This window comes from Coenobita brevimanus, chromosome 28 (genome assembly GCF_032717465.1).
Source record: "Coenobita brevimanus isolate Jiangsu-jjx chromosome 28, ASM3271746v2, whole genome shotgun sequence".
Lineage (NCBI taxonomy): Eukaryota > Metazoa > Arthropoda > Malacostraca > Decapoda > Coenobitidae > Coenobita > Coenobita brevimanus.
Genome location: NC_136981.1, coordinates 30,592,429 through 30,613,631, shown reverse-complemented (window position 1 = coordinate 30,613,631; position 21,203 = coordinate 30,592,429). Strand labels below are relative to the sequence as shown.

The 21,203-nt window shown below is 42.0% G+C and overlaps 1 pseudogene; it reads left to right on the top strand.

The window, feature by feature from the left end:
* The first annotated feature begins 7,935 nt into the window (after positions 1-7,935).
* On the top strand, positions 7,936-8,054 carry LOC145394886 (5S ribosomal RNA; annotated as a pseudogene).
* The last annotated feature ends 13,149 nt before the right edge of the window (positions 8,055-21,203 follow it).

The window sequence follows — 21,203 nt, the reverse complement described above, 5'->3', positions numbered from 1 at the left end:
CATCGTCATCATCATCATCACTCATTGTCATTATTCATCATCATCAACATCATCAGTCATCAGTTACCAAACATCACCATCATCATCACTGCTGGATTTCCCATTATATTAGCAACTCTTGAGAATCGGTATAACTACTCTTGGATTTGGGTTCTTTAAGAGATGTAGTAATTTTTAGCTCTGATGAATGTCGTCTGGCCCTTGCAGGAATGAAGTAAATATACGTCACTGTACTGGCACCTTTTTATCAATTCTCCATCACTTCATTATCTTTTGAGTGTCAGTGTGAGAGGTTTCTTTGGCCCTTACACAACAGTGAGTGCTTGAAATTTTATTCGTGCTGTTGTCAGACGGTTAACTCGGTATGGGAGAGACTGCTCGACTTGAAGAAGTTTGACATAAGTATATTTATCATCGACTGTGCTACGGTCTTCTAAGATGATTAAAATTGTCTATGAAGCGCCTCACTGTCCTATCCTAGATTATTTCCTAATCGCGGTTCACTTTGTTCGAAATCAACTATTTACGTGTCGATGCAGAAACTATCAGTGGAAACACATAGAACGCAACGGTAATGCCCAGCAGCAATTTCCGTTTAATATAACACCAAGAGGGACAGTTTGGGGAGGTCGAAACACCTCTTTAGAAAATTGCTAATGACGAAATTGAAACGAGCACATCTGTGATCCAGTTGGAACTATTCATATATCCAATTTCGGATCGTTACACACACACACACACACACACACACACACACACACACACACACACACACACACACACACACACACACACACACACACACACACACACACACACTGGAATAGAGTATACATGAGAACAGCAAAAATAAATAATAATTTCGCCGCATTCAAAACATATCGTTCCACGACTGAAAGAACAGCATAAATATATCTTCGTTCTCTGGGTTAGAGACGATATTATACCCCGTGACATGAGAAACCGCTCTTACGCTGCATAGAATCGGCTGATGCTGCAAGATAATTTTATGCATCATGTGAAGGTGTTAATTAATGTGTTGGCGTGGTTGGTCAGGATATCTTGGCCTCTTCAGTCAGTTGACGACTTAACCTTTACCACCTGAGGATTCTCTCTCTCTCTCTCTCTCTCTCTCTCTCTCTCTCTCCAGTTTTATTCAGGCAAGAGTAGTACTTATGGCCTAAGGAGTTAAAATCAGCTTTCAGTACCTCGTTCAAATAGCAGGGGGTTTCCTCAGCTGAAGAAATTATATAGTAACAGCAACAACAAAAAATCGGTATACTGAAATAGCAACCTTTTTCCAGTCTTATTATCGTCAACTTTTATATCTAGGGTGGTCCATAATATAACTCATCCGTCCATCTCCCCTGTCTGTTTTTTATGTTGGTGTCTACCCTGCGTAGTTTATTCGTTTCCTACTCCCTCTATCACAATGATGCCCACACCAGCAGACTGAACCATTCCCGCAAAGCATTATATTCCACCAGCTGAGTTTCTAGTTGCGCGGTATTTACTGATCACCCTATATGTTAAAAAAAAAAAAAAAAAAAAAAAAGGCTGTCTCCAAACCCCCTTAAATATGATAGCATATTTCTCACTGTGTTTTTCCTGATGACTGGCGATTATATTCACTTTAAGGGAGACCCCGGGTAGTGGAGGGCTAATATATAAACCAATTGCTACTACCGCTAATGCTATACTACTATTACAGTAGTGATAGTAGTAGTAATATTAGTAGTAGCAGTAGCAGTAATAGTAGTAGTAGTGTCGCCGTCGTAGAAGCAATAAAAGTAGTAGCTGTAAGGTTTGTTGTCATAGTAGTAGTAGTAGTAGTAGTAATAGTAGCAGTAAATGATGTTGTCGTTGTAGCATCAACAGCAGCAGCAGCAACCCCGGCCTTACTTTCCACTAAAACCGTCAGGACTAAAGGCTGCAGTTGTCCTTATCCTGCAATCCATCTGCCTTCTTTGGGGGGGAGTAGGAAGGAGTTGAGGGACGTGCGTTTGGTCAGGGAAGGGAGTAGCTCAGTTATATCCGTGCCACCACGGGAAGATATCCTTTCCCAAATCCAAACACCTGAGGATAACACTGGCATATCAGACACGACGTTAACCTCAGCAAAATACCATCAAAGCACATTCACAGAAGAGAAAACGCTAATCATGCTAAGTTTCGGCCATTGAACTTTAGCGTCCCTTTCCGTTGAACAAAATCGTCCTGTGTTAACATGTATATAGTAGGCTACGGTAATATACATAGGAGCATCTACATGTGGAATGGCAAAGGTTATTGGTAATAACTCTTCAGTCTGTTAGGGTTTCTCTCAGGCAGCAAATATTTTCTGGCTTTAACCTACTTGTGAAACCTACGTGCGTCAGCAGAAGGGAAAGGGTTAAGGACATTGTCTTTATCAGCTGGATTTATAAAATTTCTCCCTGCTGATCAAAATCATCTGATACCAGCTTAATTATAATATGTAAATTCACCAATAAAAAAGCAGATTAAGTACAGGAGTCGTATATAGATGCGGGAGTATATGCAATATGATAATCTAAAGCAAAGTATGGAACTTCGCTGTAAAGTGAAACATCATACGGGTCTTCGTTTGAGTGAAGAGCCGCATCTGCGAAAATTCTTAAGGAATGACTGACTGACCGGGCTACTCCTAGAAATCTCATGTATCGATAAATGAATAAATAAATCTATCTATATACCTAGGCTGCTTCCCCCAAGGAAAGGGAGGTAGCCGAGACAGGACGACACACTCCCCATTTACTCATCCATTCAAACACATTCATTCTCATCTTAGCCCCAAAAGGGAGAACGGACAGATCCTCACCGCACCACACCGCACAAGGGTCAACTGCGCAATGCAATCAGTGACATCCGCAGCAGGGCCCGACAGCAGAACTGGTTTACCCCTGCCACATCATAACAGACCCATCCCCTTACCCGCACCTGACCTGACTAGCTGAGCAAATAATATGGGAATAATTTTTCTATTTCAACCCACTTAGCTATATCGTTCCTTCACTCTTTATTTTCTAGTAATTCGTCTCAGCCGTATAAACTCATTGATGTGTAGTAAAAAAAAAACTAATGATTAAAAGTTAAGCCTATTATCTAAAGCAGGAGACTATTATTCATGTATTTTTTCCCAAGTAAATGAAATAACTGTGACAGAATCAGCTTTTCACTTAAGCTTTCCAAACGAAGTGAAATATAAATTGGTACACTTTTTCTTCTCACACTAGTCCTCTTTTCTCAACTAATTGAAAGCTCTAAACCAGTAGGCTACTTTTAATTAATTGTTCTCATTTTTCCAGCACCCTTTTAGAATTCCAGCCTTCCTTCTGTCATTCATTTAATTGTTTTGTATTCCAACAACCTATGAAGCATTCCAACACCTTTCCTGGATTCCAGCCTCCCTTCTAGGCATTTCATTCTCAATTCCACAGCCCACCATCTGCCATCGAAGTCTCCCTTCCTTCTACTTTCCCTTTTACTCCATCCATTCTTCATTCCACCCTATCCTTCACTTTCAGTCTCCCATCGTTCCAGTAACCTTCATTCTTCTGACATTCCATCCTCTTTCTCATCATTTCCCTCTCCTTTTCTACCCTCCTTACCTTCCACTCTACCCCACCCCCCCTCCTCCATTACAACCTTCCTCCCTCCACATCAGTTCTTATTCCAAACACCCTTCCTTCCACTTTCCCTCTTATTTCAGTCTACCTACCTTCTACTTGCCTTCTTATTCAACCTCCCTACCTTCCACATTCCCTCCTATTGCGCTCTCCTGACCTTCCACTCTCCTTATTCCAACCTCCCTCCCATCCACTGTCCTTCAAATGCCAACTACCCTTTCATCCACTTTGCCCATTATTCCAGCTTTCCTTCTTCCACTTTCATTATTACAGCCTCCTTCCCTTCCACTCTCCTTATAATTTCAACCTGCCTATGTTCCACTTTTCTTCTTGTTCTAGTCTCCCCACTTCCACATTCCTGTTATTCCACCTTCCATCCCTTCCATTCTCTTTCTTATTCCAGCCTAGCCCTTTCCACTTTCCATCTCATTCCGTCCTCCCTTCCACTCCATCTTCTTCCTCCCTCCTACTTTCATTCTCATTCTAACCACCCCTCTTTCACTTTCTCAGATTGACAACCACAACCCGACTAAAATCACTGTCATTAGCTAGCAGGAAATGCTAGAAAAAAAAGGGTGATAATTTGTTTTTACTTCGTAGCTGCCCTATAGCTTTCTGTGAACTTAATAACAGCTCTATGTGTTAGCTGAAAGAAATACCAGGTTCGTAGTTTACACACACACACACACGCAGAATTATGCTAAAATGTCTGTTAATAAAGATTGTTCTCACTCTGACCCTCGTGAATGACAAATCTGGAAGGTATGATTCCTTAAAAACAGATCTGTGTCATATACTTTGGTCTTAGAGATTAAATTTCTTGCTGTAAAGTCAACAAGAAGAAAAGTATACTCCCCCTGGGATACGATGGATGTGAAAATACGCGAGTTCGTGGGACGCAACTGAATTTATTAACCCGGTACCTTAAAAAAAAAAAAAAAAAAAAAAAAAGGGCGTAGAATATGAATTTTTGAGCTATTTCGAGTGTTAATAATTACAATGGATAATATTTGCTCTTATATATCACAATCCATCGTCCATGTTTCAAATGATATTTGCGGTAAGAGACTAGATTTTTTTTTTTTTTTCTTGGTTGAATGGACAAAGATAACAAGAAACAAAGATGACAATAAGCAGGAAATCAAGGTGGAAAAAATAAAAGAAAATTAATGTAGATAAGAATAATACAGCATTAAATTAGAAGTGGAGAGCGATGCATGATTGAGAGACAAAGAAATTTCTCATCTTCAGTCCATGGATGATTCTTCTTCTTTTTTTTTTTTTTTTTTGTACCTCTATAAAATTTTTCTTCCCAGGCTGAGGAGAAAGTTTCCGAATTGGGGAAGTTAGATATAATCTTACCAGTTCCCTCACTACTAGACGTGAATAATAGTGGAGAAATAATTATATATTAAAAAACAGCCCACTGATATTTGTTGCCATCAGGGAATGAATACAAAAACAGTGCCAAAGTTTAGAGAGGAATGGTACCATCATTAAAACTCTCATGATGCTGTATTTACTCAGCCGAATAAAATCACTCAGCGACCGCAAGAAAAGATCAGAAGAGTTATCCCGAAACTGAGAGCGTTAAGTGGTTAAAAGGATAGAACGTAAAAAGAAAATGTAGGCGAAGAGCGACAAAGAATGAGGATGAGCTGAAAGAGTCTGGAGATCAAAGGAGAGCGAGGGAAGTGACAGTCGCCCACCCAAAGTTTTTCGTGAATAAAATGTGTGTGTGTGTGTGTGTGTGTGTGTGTGTGTGTGTGTGTGTGTGTGTGTGTGTGTGTGTGTGTGTGTGTGTGTGTGTGTGTGTGTGACAGACAGACAGACAGACGGACAGAGATCTAGCGAGTGGTCCGGGTGCTGTCATTCAAGATTTTGTTTTCGCATCCTTTCTTTAAATTCAGATTAGAGACAGACAGAGATCTTGCCAGTGGATCCGGCTATTATCTCTGAAGATCTTGTTTCTCCATATCTCTTTAAATTTTTAGGAGAGAGAGAGAGAGAGAGAGAGAGAGAGAGAGAGAGAGAGAGAGAGAGAGAGAGAGAGCTGTCTAGTCAATAGATCCTGTTGTTTTCTTTCAGTGTTATTTTTCCATTCTGTCTATCTTAGTATTATTGTTACCTCATGTGATCTCTGTTATGTCATGAGTTTGTGTGGGTGTGTATACCTTTCAGGTGGAGTCAGGATTCCTTGACCTTGATTGGTGAGTGGATGAATGTATGGCTTTGGTTAGTCTCTTCTTCTATTGGGTTTTCTTGATGTGTGGACCCTACCTTACCCAGTCTTTAAGTGAGAAGAGAAGTACCGGGTATGTATGTTTCCATGCATATGTGTTTGTATGATGATGATGATGTGAATTTGGAAGGCTAAGGAAGCACCGCTAAACGAAGGTGTGGCTTAGTTTTTCTTGTCACATTGCAGTTATGATAAGGTGATGAATGATGATAATCATCACCATTTTGGTGACCTTTTCCTTACAAAATCATTATGTCCTCTAGCGACGCACAAGAATACTTCGCTTGAAGTGAAGCGAAGTGGTGTAGGGGCAATCACTCTTTCATGCTGTCAAATAGGATGCTCTACATGATGAAGCGTGACAAAAAGCTCTCTTGATAACCACACCAGCCCCAACAATATCCACCACCCAACACATTTCAAAAGGAGCCCATTGTATTTGGACACACCCCTCAGACACACCACAGATACACACCACACTCACGTTAGACACACCCGAGACGCAAACCAGATTCATCACCAAATCTCACCACCCCTCAACAACATTCCATTAGGCCTGGACCAATCTCGGTGTTGCAAAAAACAATGAAACTGAATCCGTGACGATCACAAAACTTTACGAATGCAACGTGCCAGATTTTATTCAAAACGGCACAGTGACTCAGTGGGTAAAATAGCACAGTTAAGGACACATACTGGATTTTCTCGTTCCTGTAGGTGCGGCAGAGAGAGCGAAACGTTTATGTCCATAATCTTTTGTTTGTGGTGCAGACAACTGAACGAGGTTGGTTTAACAAAGAGACCCATTCCATCCTTGTAACTATGTATTTTAACTAAAACGTTATCCTCCCATATATCAATATAAGTACAAAAGATAGTTCACAGTCAGTCCACTCTGCTTTCGCTGTTATGCCTTCCATCACCGTAACGTACAAGGCGATATTTGAGTGGTGTTGAAGAGTTTGTAGTACCTCTTCCTTAGAGATTAACTACGGATTGCATATCACAATAAAATTTTCCTTTTTTCACGTTATATACTTCTGATATGGTCTTAGTTGAATTAGTATTATACAAGATGAGGAAAGGAGGCATTAAGAAAATGAAACACCATGAAGATAGTTGCAATCTTTATCCCAGAAGCCATGCAGAATACGAAGCAAAGAATTCTTGACTCAGTTCAAATTTCTAAGTCTCACACAACAGGCAAAGTTTCAATATAATTTCAGAAACAGATCTTCGACAGAACCCGGCAAAAGCAAGGGGATATCTGCGTTCCAGGTTGAACCTCAGTTGAGCTTGGTGTTGTGTTCGCACACACACACACACACACACACACACACACACACACACACACACACACACACACACACACACACACACACACACGCACACACACACACACACACACACACACACACACACACACACACACACACACACACTCACACACACACAATCAGTCATTCAATAGCATGTATCATCTTTCTCTTTCTCTCTCTCTCTCTCTCTCTCTCTTCTCTTTCTCTCCAGTGCCATCTGTCCATCATATCATAATCCTTATTTCCGATACAGCAATAGACTACCACCATTCCTCTCCTCCCTTTAGTGCTTCTCTCCTATATTTGATTTTTTTCTAGCTGATGTGGCACCTGTGCACTCCTGCCGCGTGATTGGTTGGAGTGAATGTACCTGAACTCGCCGGATAACCGTAATAAATATTTTAATAACGGCTTCAGTTTCATACCCAAAGTATCATATTTACAAAATACAATTGTACCTTCTATCCTAAGTCTCATAAATGCTATTTTGCATTGTCATTGTGCTATACACACCGACATGAAATGAGTATGTATCTGTGCTTCACCCAAACGGACAATGAATTTGAGGAAGTTGAATTTGAATTTTAATACTGTATTTATTGTTCTAAAAGGTACAGAGTTGTTGCATCTCTAATATATATATATATATATATATATATATATATATATATATATATATATATATATATATATATATATATATATATATATATATATATATATATATATATATATATATACCACGTTGGGTACACTGTTTCCCGTCCGATCAGCGAAGTTAAGCAATGTTGGGTCTGGTTAGTACTTGGATGGGTGACCGCCTGGGAACACCAGATGCTGTTGGCATCCCTACGTGTCAAGTGGGGTTGGTGGAGGATTAGTGCCCCTCCCTGTAAAACAATAAACTCTAAGCCCTTGGCCACCCCGTGTGGAATACATGGCGTCTGGCAATGAATGAATGAATAAAAAAATATATATATATATATATATATATATATATATATATATATAGGGGGATGCAACAACTCTGTACCTTTTACAACAATAAATATTTCAGTTCAAATTCGACTTCCTCAGATTCATTGTCCGTTTGGGTGAAGCACAGATACATGCTCATTCCATGTCTGTTTGTATAGAGCAATGACAATGCAAAGCAGCATTTATGAGAATTGGAATATAAGGTACAATTGTTTTTTGTAAATATGTTACTTCGGGTATGAAGCTGAAGCCGTTATTAACCCCTTCATATGCATTGACTCTTTCGTCGACATTTAGGTGTGTCTGTACCCATACCCACTGACGCTTTTGTCGTCATTAAAGCATAAAAACTTTTGTCAGAGAAAAAGTTTTCAGCCGATCGGCGTCATTTTTGGAGGCGACATAGCTTAGCTGCCGCTCGTCAAAAGTAATGAGTTGGCAACTGTGGGTCCCAATACTGGCAAGAGAGCAGACAGGTCATTCAGTACCAAATGAGTTGTGAGTGGGGGAGGTACTGTGCGGTTTGGCACATTAAATTTCCACTCTTACCCCAGCCCCGGCCATGCAACATATTTCACTATACCAATAGTGCTTGTGTATATTGTTTGGGTACTGTTGTGATTAGATTTGATGTATGCAATAGGAAATTTGGTGTTTGTGAAGAATTCCTGGTCGTTATCAGCTGTTGGTCCAATGAAGATTGTGCTACTATTTCTTATCAACTACACTGCCTCTACCCTGCACAAAATGTGAGTATTCAACTACAAAAATAGTGACAGTGAAACATGAGAATATAGTGTGCATATCTAGTGTACAAAGAATTGGTGAAATACGTGCAGTAGCTTAGAGGAAGGCAGGAAATTGCCCTACACCATAGTTTTTCCCATTTTTCTAAAAAAAACTATGAGGCCTAGGATCACTGTTGTTGGCTCAAATGAAAACCAATGAAATTCTGCATAGGATGATAAAATAAAAACATAAGAGTGGCGAGAAAATTTTTCACTAGAACTCCACCCCAGAAAAAAGCTGTTGTCTGTCAGAAATGGGTTTTATTTTTTTGCTTATTACTTGAACACCATACCTCGTATCAAACTGGGACCTCCGGCATTCAAAAGCTAATAAAAATTTTCTTTCCAATTATGGTATAACATGTAGAGATTGGTTAGTAAACATTCGACTTATGATGTTGGGAAGTGAGATCTATGTTCCCGAATGTTTATTCCAATGGCCCTAACGTATGTATACCTGTAGTGTTTTTTTTTTCTTGCTTATCGTGTAGAAAAAACATCGACGAATAGGAATATGTGGGTTTTGTGGCAAAATAATTATGTTTGGGTGGTGGAAATAAGCCGAGAACACACTTTTTCGGAGTGTGCGGTGGCCAGGGGGAAAGAAATGCTGACGTGTCATAGAACACAAAACTTTAACTTATCCGTGCACGAAAGGGTTAAAATGTTTGTTATGGTTAACAGGTGAATTTGGACACATTCACTCCAACCAATCACGTGGCAAGAGTGCACAGGTGCCACATTCACGGAAGTGGATCATCAGCTGGAAAAAAAATCGAGTATAGTGGTCTATTTGTGCCACCCTCTTCTCACTTTGCTTCCTCTGCAACATTATTATAATTACCATCGGCATCGTCATCCTCTTCAGTCATCGTCATGTATCATCATCATCATTATCAGAATTATTACTGTAGATCACACTATTTTTGCAACAACTGAGAATCGACATAATGACTCTTAGGTTTGGATTCCCATAGTGATACTGTTACTTTTAACTCTACTTTAATGTTACTTGAACAGAATCGTCTGACCGTAGCAGGAATGAAGTAAATATATGTCATTTTACTGAGACATTTCACAGTCATCATCCCCCCATTATTTAAGCTTTTTAGTGTCAGTGTGAAAGGTCTCTTTTTAAACCATTAAAAGAATAACGTCTTTTTAATTATACTCATGCTATTGTTAGACGATTAGCTCAGCTTTGAGGAAACTTAACGATTTGGAGACGTTTTATGTACAATTGGAATAAAAAGCTGTCTTGTTTCCTGCTTTTCTCTCCCCTTGCTTTGAAAATTATTACGTTGGATCCACACGAACTTACACTTACCAAGTTATCATGGAGTGCAGTAGCCACTCCGTATGCAGGAATGGCGCAAGTTCAAAATGGCATCCTGTACATAGGGTATAGGAGCACTCGTGCAAAAAAGGTAACAAAGCCCAGTTCTAAGCTTATGAACTAAATGACCTTCGCTATTCAACTGCAAAACTACTCGCAGGGTCTTGCTAACCTTTGTAGGAGTCGCAGGATCGAACTGCAAAAATATTGATTTTGTTCTTTCTTCTTCATCAGTCGTAACTCCAAAACAAAAAGGTGTACACGAGCGTACTGTACACTAAAATGTTTCTTGTCTAGTGTAGATATTTCTTTTCATGTATAGAAAAGCATTCAGGCCATTGTTCGCGAGCTACAGCCTGAAAACCACATCGCCGGAACCAGTAAGTACACCATTTTGTGCAGTATTGGTGAGCTACAGCTCGCGTACAGTTAAAGAATGTACCAAAAACTTGTTTTTACGGGAAGACACCCTCGTTTTAGTCTTTCAGTTGCAATGAAGCTATCTTCTATGAGTCAACTGCAGTCCAAACAGCATCACTGTACCGTAGCTAGCTATATTTTCCAGGTCCCAGCTTTACCTCTGCTTTTCGACAACGTGCTTTCTACTTTTGTGTAGAAGGCTAACAAAAAGTTAAACGCTACCGTGAGTACCAGTCAATCCTGCAATGCAAGCTACTGACTTTCACGAGTAAGCCCAAGTGATACAATTCAGAATACTTCTCTATTACACATACGTGCATGCCTGTATGGTGTTACACATCCTTGTACGCAAACATGCATAATTTCTAGTGTTTGCCCCAAGTGTGGTATAACGGTGCTACAGACCACATTGCCTTCTCATTTTATCAATCAACACACAGAGAGCAAGGCATCATGGTACTCACTACTCCAGTCTTTATAAAAGAAATATATAAATAAAAATAATCTGGCATCGTTTTCTCATTGTAATTCAGTTTAATTTGTCATTATTTTCTCCTGCAATTATATCCATCACTCAGCTTGGTGCCAGACCTAAGAGCGTTTTACATGTACATGCATGCTCAGAATGTGGGCATGCCTACTGAAATCATGCTATGTAAGAGAGAAGAATCACATCACGTGATACATGTACATGCATGCTTTGAAATGCTGAAATCATGCTATGCATTAGCAATTCAAATCTAACACTTGCTTTATGCATAATTATACTTCCACAAAAAGATCACAGACAAGAAAGTAAAAATTTTCTTGTAAAATGATAAGCAAGAATGGCAAAAATGAACAGACAAAAGATGAAAAAAGCACCGAAACAAGAGCATTCCACCAGCAACAAATACATGTTTGTGGCCAAGGTGTGGAATGAAGTAATGGATATAGGTCTCCAAATCTGCAAATGGCAAAAATGTTGAGATAAGAGTTGTAGAAAGCACAGAAACAAGAGGGCATTCAGGATGGGAGGAGATTTGGAGGCTTTTACCCATTACTACCTTCCACCAGCTACAAGTTTGTGGCTAAAGTGCCTCCCTCCCTTCCACTTTCCTTCCTGTTCCAACCTTCCACTTTCTTTCTTATTCTCACCTCCTTACCTTCCACTTTCCTTCTTATTCCAGCCTCCCTTCCTTCCACTTTCCTTATTCCAACATCCCTTACCTGCCACTTTCCTTCTTATTTTCATCTTCTTGCCTTCCACTTTGCATTTTACTCCAACCTCCCACATTTATTATATTCCACTTTCGTAGGCACAGTCATAAGCCAGTTAAAATCAGCCGTTTACTGGAGGGAAATACTAGGAAGAATCAGTGGTCGTGACAGTTCTTAACCTTTTTGCGGTATTAGCTTTCTACGAACTATATAAATCAGATGCCATCTGGAAGGAGATACCAAGATCGACATTTGCAGTCAAGTGATTTAAACTCAGTCAACGAAGATGCAGATAAGATTCATTTTCTTAACCCCTTTCTCTCCCGCAATAAGTTATTAAATTCTTGCTACTTTCACGAGTCTTTAAGCAGCTTCCAAGAGATTTTTCTATATGGAAGGGTTAGATTGTGCCCGTATTAATACCCTTAGTACGAGAGACATTTCCTAAGCTGAATTCATTTGTCTGGGGAAACAATAATAAGCAAGAATAATAATATAAACCACATTTTTGAAGTTATTATGACGAATAGGGGAGGTAAGTTGTTCCCCTGTAGAAGGCATTGGCGAAACTATGGTCTGTCTACTTTAGGCGTAAAATTACCAAGTCTGTTTCTTAAGTCCTTACCTGTAACGATAGATCAACGCTAGATTATGGTGCTAGTCTCGAAGAGTAGCTATGGAGAGGGTGCGGGACCATAGCATTGTCTAATTCTGCCACTGAGCTACGTGAAATAAAAAGCAGAAGAATGAAAACCTCTGCCTAGTTAAAATGTATGAGCTATCGAGAGGAATAAACGTGCTTCTGCTCACCAGTGTCTCTTTCCACCTCCTTCCCACATAAAATACTAAAGAACTGAAGGGCAACGGTATATTATCTGTAATTCCCCATGGCCTTCCCACTCTCCTACATGCCCCTCATCCAATCCCTTTCCTTGCCACTCACCCTTACCCACCGCTTTCTCCGTCTTGCTTCCCCCATCCAACCATTTCCTTGTCCCCCATCCCTCCCTTCCCCTTCTCCCATATCCCTTCCTTTCCCTCTCATTCATCCCACCTCTTCCTTGCGCTTTCCCCTCTTCTTCTTTCTTTCCCACTCATCCCACCTCCTCTTTTCCTTCTGATGCCTCCTTTCCCATTTCCTCTCACTTGCCTTTTCCTCCCCAAACACCTCGCCATCCTCCCTCTCCATCCGCCCCCTCCTTCTCCCACTCTACCCCTTCCTCCTTATCCCGTTTTATCTCCCTCCACCCCACTCCTATCCCTTTCCTTGCCCCTTATCCTCCACTTCCCCCCCTCACCCTTGCCTTCCCCCACCTCGTGTGCCAGGCTTCCAGGATCAATCCCCGCCATGAAATCCTCCATTCCCGCCAATAGTGGTCCATATCTCACCTGGCATATTGGCTCGTTTACAAGCCTTCACCCACCCACACTCTCACTGCCTCTCACACACTCCTTCCTGTTGGCTAACTTTTCTCTCCCTTTTGTCTCGCGCGCGCGCGCACACACACACACACACACACACACACACACACACACACACACACACACACACACACACACACACACACACACACACACACACACACACACACACACACACACACACACACACACACACACACACACACACACATCTCTTGCCTTACTCTCCTCCCTTTCTTTTCACAGACATCTCCCTCCTGTCTCCTATCCTTCTTTCCATCCTCACATACCCACAGTTCTAACTGCCTCACGCAATCTTCCTGCTGCCTAATTCTCCTCCCCTTTACCTAACAAATTCTTCCCTTTCCCTCACACATTCCTCCTTCATACCTCACACACTTTCTCTCCGGCCTCACTCTCCTCTCTTCTTCCTCACTTTCTTTCCTCCTGACTCACTCTATTCCCTCCTACCTCACACACTTCACACTGCCTCAACCTCCTCTCTTTTACCTCTCACACACTTCCCTCCTGTCTCACACTCCTCCCTCTTGCCTCACTCTCTTCTTTCTTGCCTCACGCACATACTTTTGCCCCACACGCTCCACCTTTTTATCTCAACACATTACTTCCTGCTTCACACACCCCCACATTACCCTCCCACCCCCCTTTCTCTCTCTCTCTCTCTCTCTCTCTCTCTCTCTCTCACACACACACACACACACACACACACACACACACACACACCTTTCTTTCCCTCATCATTCTCACTTCTCCTTGCCTCACATTCACCATTTCTTATCTTTCCCATTTCCCTACCTCCCTTTCTTTTATGCTTCAGATTCCTACCTTCTAATTAACACTCACATCTCCTTCCCCTTCTCTCTTTGCTTCACTTCCCCTCTTTGCCTCACACAAGCTCCTTCACCCTCTCACTCTTCCCTCTTTCTCAGATCAATCCCTCTCTGCTTTTCTCTTCTCCTTGCTTCACACTCTACCCCTCCCTTCTTCCTTATGTTCTCTCTCTTGCCTTATACTCCTTTCTCCTGCCTGATATCCCTCCTTCCTCCTGTTTACCCCTCTCTCCTGCCATATTCTCATCTCTTCTGTCCTATACCCCTCTCTCCTGCCATATTCTCATCTCTTCTCTCCTATACCCCTCTCTCCTTTCTCATACCCCTCACCTCTGCCTTATACCCCTCCCTCTCTCCTGCCTTATATCCCTCTCACTTGTCTCATACTCCTCGCTCCTGCCTTACACTCCTTCCCCCTCCATGGCTTATACTCCTCCCCCCTCTTGCCTTATACTCCTCCATCCTTCTTTAAACCCTTCTCATCTGTCTCATACCTCTCCATTTTGCCTTATACTAGTCTCTTCTCTCTCATACTCCACCCATTTGCATAATACCCTCCTCATCTGCCTTATACTTCTCTCTTCTGCCTTTGACCCATGCTTCCTGCCTTTTACCTCACCCTCACACCTTACATCCCACTCTCCTGCCTCACCAACCAGTCTTCCACTTCATCCTGCTTTTTATCCCCCCATCCTGTCTAGCAATCAACTCCCTTTACCTAACTTCTCTCCTTCCGAAAATATTATCTCTTCTGCTTTTCACTCCTTTCTCCACGCTTTTTTCCTGCCTTCCCTTGCCTCACCCCTCTGTCTGGTTCACACATCTCCCTCCTACCCCACAAACTACCCTTTGCCCTTTATTCTTCTCTACCCTTATTTTAACATACACACTTCCCCGTCCCATACTCGCCTATCCTTGTCTTACTCATTTTGCTGCCTTACGGCATGCTCTTCTATCTAGCCAATCTTTTTCTGCTCAGTCCCTTTCCCTGCCATACCCCTCTTCCTTTCTCACAATCCTCTTTTCCCTCTCGCAAATCCCCCACACCCTGTCTCCATCCCCACATTCGTTCTTCCTAACTCACATTTTTCCCGCCTAACACCTACCCTTATTTCTCTCGTTCTCATCATTCTTGTCACACTCATCCCCCCTCATACTCATTCTGTTTCATATCCTCCCTCCCTAATACCCTCCCTATCTCACTCTTATCCTCCCCCGTCACACTCATCATCCCTCTCACCCACTCAACTTCACTCCCACCCTGTTTCACCATCATTTTCCTTCTCACGCACCCTCATTCACACCACCCTCCCTCTCACCTTGTTTTCTTCGCACCCACAATGTCATACACCCACCCCGTCTCACATTCAAGCTCCCTCACATACTGCCTCTCACTCTTCCTCCCTCTCACCCACTGCTCTTCGCACCCTCCTTCACACCAAGGCTCCACTGTGTCTTGCTAACTCTAATCTGTGTTACACCCACCCATTCTTTCCCCCGCCCAGCTATCGCTGGCTCACTTCCAGCCATTCTCTCTCTCTCTCTCTCTCTCTCTCACTTCTTCCTGCTCCACTAAGGCCGTCATATCTCGCCTCCCCCCTCCACCACACACTGTCTCTTAGTTCTACATAAATCGCTTCTGATTCACCTTATCCCATCCATCTTTTCCCTCACATTACTCACTTCCTTCACGCTCCTCCCCTGCCTCACCCCTTCCTGCTTCACACTCACCTTGCCGTACCTCACGCTACACCTTGCCTCACATCCACCGAAAATCGCTTCACATTCTCCCTTTCTTGCCTCACACTTTACCCTCTTGTTTGACTCCCACCATTCCTTGGCCTCTCGATCCTGCCTACTTATAATCCCTTTACATTCTTTTACCTCTGTCTCACATCCCTTCTTACTTCACCTCAACCTTTCCTGCCTCTCATTTTACCCTCCTGTCTCACTCCCATCACTCCCTTTCCTCCTACTTGTCACTGTCTCAAATCCAGCTCCTCTCTACCTTCCACTCCTGACGTCTATATTTTCCTGCCACCTATCACTCTTTTTTCTGCCCCCCCCCCCCCGTTAATTTCCCGCTTATCTCTACCTCACACCCTCCCTCACCTGCCTCTCACCGCTCCCTCCCGCCGAACTTCACCCTTTCCATACCATACACCCGGGTCCTTGAATGCGAGGTCTGGGGGGGCAAGATCTACAATGGAAGAGTTGAGAGGTAGGATGGGACTGGAGTGTACTGGTGTTGTGATGAGGAAAGGTAAACTTAGATGGTTTGGGCATGTGGAGAGGATGGAGGATGATAACTGGGTGCAGAGAGTGAGAAGTGTTAATTAACTTTGAGGGTAAGGTTGCGAAAGGTAGATCGAAAAAGACTTGGGACGAGGTCATTGAGTGTGACCTCAGGGATAAAGGACTGAATAGGGAAGCAACCAGAGATCAAGCCACATGGAGAGCCGCCATTAGGTGACCAAGGCCGACGTATGCAGGCATGTTGGAGCCTTTAAAAACGAAACAAAACAAACACCTTTCCTTTCTGTCTCGCCCACACCCACCCTCAGCTTCTACCAGCGTCTTAGTTTTGCTGTCTTCTTAAACTCATACATGTAGATATCATAGTCATAGTCTCCCGTAACAAGCAGCCTCGTGAAAACTATTAGATCTGTTGCAGTTTGTGTTCTTTTGTACTAATTTGTACGCTAATTCACACCTAACAACTTAAGTTAGCTTGTCACACACACACACACACACACACACTCCCTAACTTCCACCGTCTACTCGTTTCCTAAAAATAATGCTGGATAATTCGATAAATTTACTGCCTCGCTCAGGTCAGGGGGCATTACGCGTTCGTGTTTTATGGTACTGGCGAAGCTGCTGCCTGGCCCACTTATAGGTCACATCAAAGGGCAAGGAAGAGTCGGCGGCGGGGTGGCGTGGTGTGCGTTTTAGTTTTATCAGTGAGTGAAAAGGCTTGGAATATACCTTTGATTCTGGAAGGTATTCACTCAGACCAGTAGGCAACGATGGAGCTTTCCTTGATTAAATAGGCCTGCTTGATTGTGTGGTTGCTTGGTATGTGTTCCAGTTTTAACAACGAGTGAAAAAGCTTTGAATGTAGCTTTGATTATGGACGCTTCTCTCGTAAACTGCTTCAATACGGAGCTTTTCTCTTTTGTTGCGTATAATCGTTGGACTGTTTGGCATTCTCTTCAGTTTCACCAGAGAGGAAAAAGCTTTGAATGGAGCTTTAACTATGAAAGGAAGTCTTAAAATAATTCTCTAAGGTCCTTCTCTCTTTGGCTGGTATGTAACTGAATGGTGGGAGTTTAATTTTAGCAATATGTGAAAAATGTTTGGAAGGTAGCCATGATTCTGAAAGGTGCTCAGATAAACCAGTATAACTTTAATGGGTCTATCCTTGGCTGACTATGCTTTCCAGTTTTAGTAGTGGGTGAAAAGACTTGGAATATATGAGTTTGAGTCAAAGGTGTAGAAACATAAGGGGGAAAATATGGTTTGTCTCTTTGCAGGGTTTATGATTCTCTCTCTCTCTCTCTCTCTCTCTCTCTCTCTCTCTCTCTCTCTCTCTCTCTCTCTCTCCATCATCATCATAACCTCTTTCTTCCATACGTCCAGGCTTTTTACTCACTTTTCGCAGTAGCTTTGATTCTGGAAAGTGCTCTTTCTCTTGCTAAATATAAACGCTTGACTGCGTGGTTTTCGCTACACCTTCAGGAGTGAGTGTGGGAGTTGGGAATGTGGTTTCATGTGGGCGGGTGTTCTCTTGAATCTTGGTCCCGTATTCTCCCTAGCACCTCGTCCTTGGCAATTTATTTTTGGATATGGAAGGTTAATACCTTTTTAATAGTAATCCGTGCAGAGAATGGTGATATTATAGTGATTTATATAACACGAAGAAGGAGAGTAAGGGGCAATAAGCAAAATAAGTAGCCTTTTTTGTGCAGGAAAGGAACCAAAGATCAGGACCCCGCAAAATTGTGCCCTCCAAGAAAGAAACAAAAACGAGATAAAAGACAGCCAGATTCAAGATTTATTCGTTTCGACATGCCTGAACACACTGCTTTTAAAAGAGTGGAGATCATAGGCAGTAGGAAATACAGACAGAGAGAAACAGTTCCAGAGTTGACCTGTTAACTCTTGGATTAGAGAGTTGGACAGAAAAGGGGTTAGTGTTTGTTACTAGACGGGTGTTACTCGCCCGCCATAGTGGTGGAGAGATGCAAGCAGACAGTTCAGAGGAGCAATGACCATTGAAGTATCGACAGAAGAGAGATAAAGGTGCATCAGTGCGGCGATGAGACAGAGGTTAAAGGGTGTCAGTAAGAGGAGAAGGGTTAATAAAAATGATGTCAAGGAGGTTCCTAAGCCAAAGAGAATACGGACCTTCTACTGCCGCTTACCAATTATACATTTGACTTACGGATGATGGCATGCGATTTGACCACGCAGAGGACAACACGGGACACGAAAATGGTAGAGAGAGAGAGAGAGAGAGAGAGAGGTGGGGGGAAGTTTATTATATATCTTACTATACCACCAGACTCTCCTAGTGGATAAACACAGGATAGTCGCCATTTAGCCCCATACAACAAGACGTACCGAGAGGTGACGACCATCATCCACTCCCCCGCTGTAGTGCTGACTACTTTTCATCACCGTTAGCATTCTTTTTCTGTCTACCCTTCTCCCTCCCTATTTCTCCCATTCTTCCTGTCACGTTTTATCACTCTTTTTTCCACTTCAGGCGGCTTTACACTGAGTGGCAAATCTACGTATTATGGTGTTCCTGTTAACTGGAAGGAGAGACTCGTATGTGCGTCCACCCGGGAACCAAACTTCTACAGTATTTCCCTCGCCTCGTTGTGGCGAGGCGCTTTCTACTACAGGAGAAGAAATGTTCAATGCACGGGACGGCTCTGCAGTGACGGTTGCCTCCCTGTGGTTAATGGGTCTGCTTGGTCAGACAGGCCAGGGTTACTCAACAGCAACAGCAAGACGTTTCCCCTAATCTGAATAATTTCGTCAGGTAGCAACATAATCACAACGGAAAACATGTCCCTCTGATCCTGGTTTGTGTCAGGGAAACGCAAATTGCGTTTGGAAACTAGAAATTGTAGGCATGGGAAAAAGGTTAAGTGCTGTTCATTTTTTGTTTTCCTTTCTTTCTATTTGTAATAATTCTACACGGGCACACTATTTGCACCGATGTTTCTCATGGGGGGGAAATTAAGTCCATGAAAGGAGATAGGTCCATGAAGGCAAATAGATCCATGAATGTTAATAGGTCCATGAAAAATAATAGGTCCATCAGAGAAAGCAAGTCCACCGGGAAAATATGACCAAGGGGGAGAATATGCTCTTTGCGGATATTTGGGTCAAGGGAGAAAATGGGTTCAGAGAGGGAAAATAGGTCCAAGGAGGCAAACTACGTCTACGGTGAGAATATAGGTCGTGGTAGCTATTACGTCCATGGGGGGAATCGGTACCATGGGGAGAAAATTGGTAGAATTGGAAAAAATAAATCCATGGGGAAAGTAGTTCCATGGAGAAAATAGGTCCAAGGAAAAATAGGTCTGTGGTGAAAATAAACCCATAGAGAAAAACAGGTTCATGAAGGAAACTAGGTTCATGGGGAACGTAGCTACATGGTGAACACTGGTCCATGATAAAAATAGGTCCATAATAAAACAGGTTCATGGTAACAATAGGCCCATGTTAACAATAGGTCCATGGTAAAAATAGGTCCATGGTAAAAATAGGTCCATGGTAAAAATAGGTCCATGGTAAAAACAGGTCCATGGTAAAAATAGGTCCATGGTAAAAATAGGTCCATGGTAAAAATAGGTCCATGATAAAAACAGGTCCATGGTAAAAATTGGTCCATGATAAAAATAGATCCGATAAAAATAGGTCCATGGTAAAAATAGGTCCATGATAAAAACAGATCCATAGTAAAAATAGGTTCATGGTAATAACAGGTTCATTGGAAATACATATCCATAGTGGTAAGACCATGGTGAAAATAGGTCCATGACAAAAATAAGTCCGATAAAAATAGGTCCATAGTAAAAATAGGACCATGGTAAAAATAAGTCCAATGTAAAAATAGGTCCATGGTAAAAATAGGTCCATGATAAAAATAGGCCCATGGTAAAAATTGGTTCATGGTAAAAATAGGTTCATGATAAAAATAGGTCCATGATGAAAACAGGTCTATGGTGAAAATAGGTCCATGGTAAAAATAGGTCAACGGGGAAATTTAATGCACGTGAAAAAATACACCCATGGGGAAAAATTAGGCCCATCGGGAAAACTTGGTCAGTACAAGAACAAGTACGTGGGAAAAAATTTAATGCAGTTTTAGGCAGTTCATTCTGGTCCCTCTTCATATCACTTCACCTTTTCTTACGTCACTTCATTTCACTTTACCTCAACTCACTTCGCCTTACGTCGCTTTGCCTACACTTCAGTTCATTTCACTTCCCCTTACTTCACATTGCTTCACTTCATGTAATTTCATCTCACTTCTCTTCACTTCCTTTCTGAAAATCATACTACAACTTCACCTCACGAAATGTCACCTCACTTCACATTATTTCACTTCCAATCATTTCACACTAATCAGTTCACTTCCCTTGACTTCTCCACACCACACTTCACTTCATAAAATTTCACTTTATTGTTCTTCACACTTACTAACCTCCTTTCGATTCAGTCCATTTCAGTTTTCTTCAGTTCACTTTGTTCTGGTTCTCATTTTCCTGCATTTCAACTCATTTCATTGAAGTCCACATCACTTCACTTCACTTTGCCTCATTTTACTTCCTGTTACATCCTCTCCTTCACCTCTGTCTTGACATCACAGCACCACACTTCACTTCCTTTCACCTCCTGTCAATCACTTCACCCTACTTCACTTCCCCTCGACTCACATCACTTCTTTTAACCTCCTCTCCCTCACTGCACTTCACCT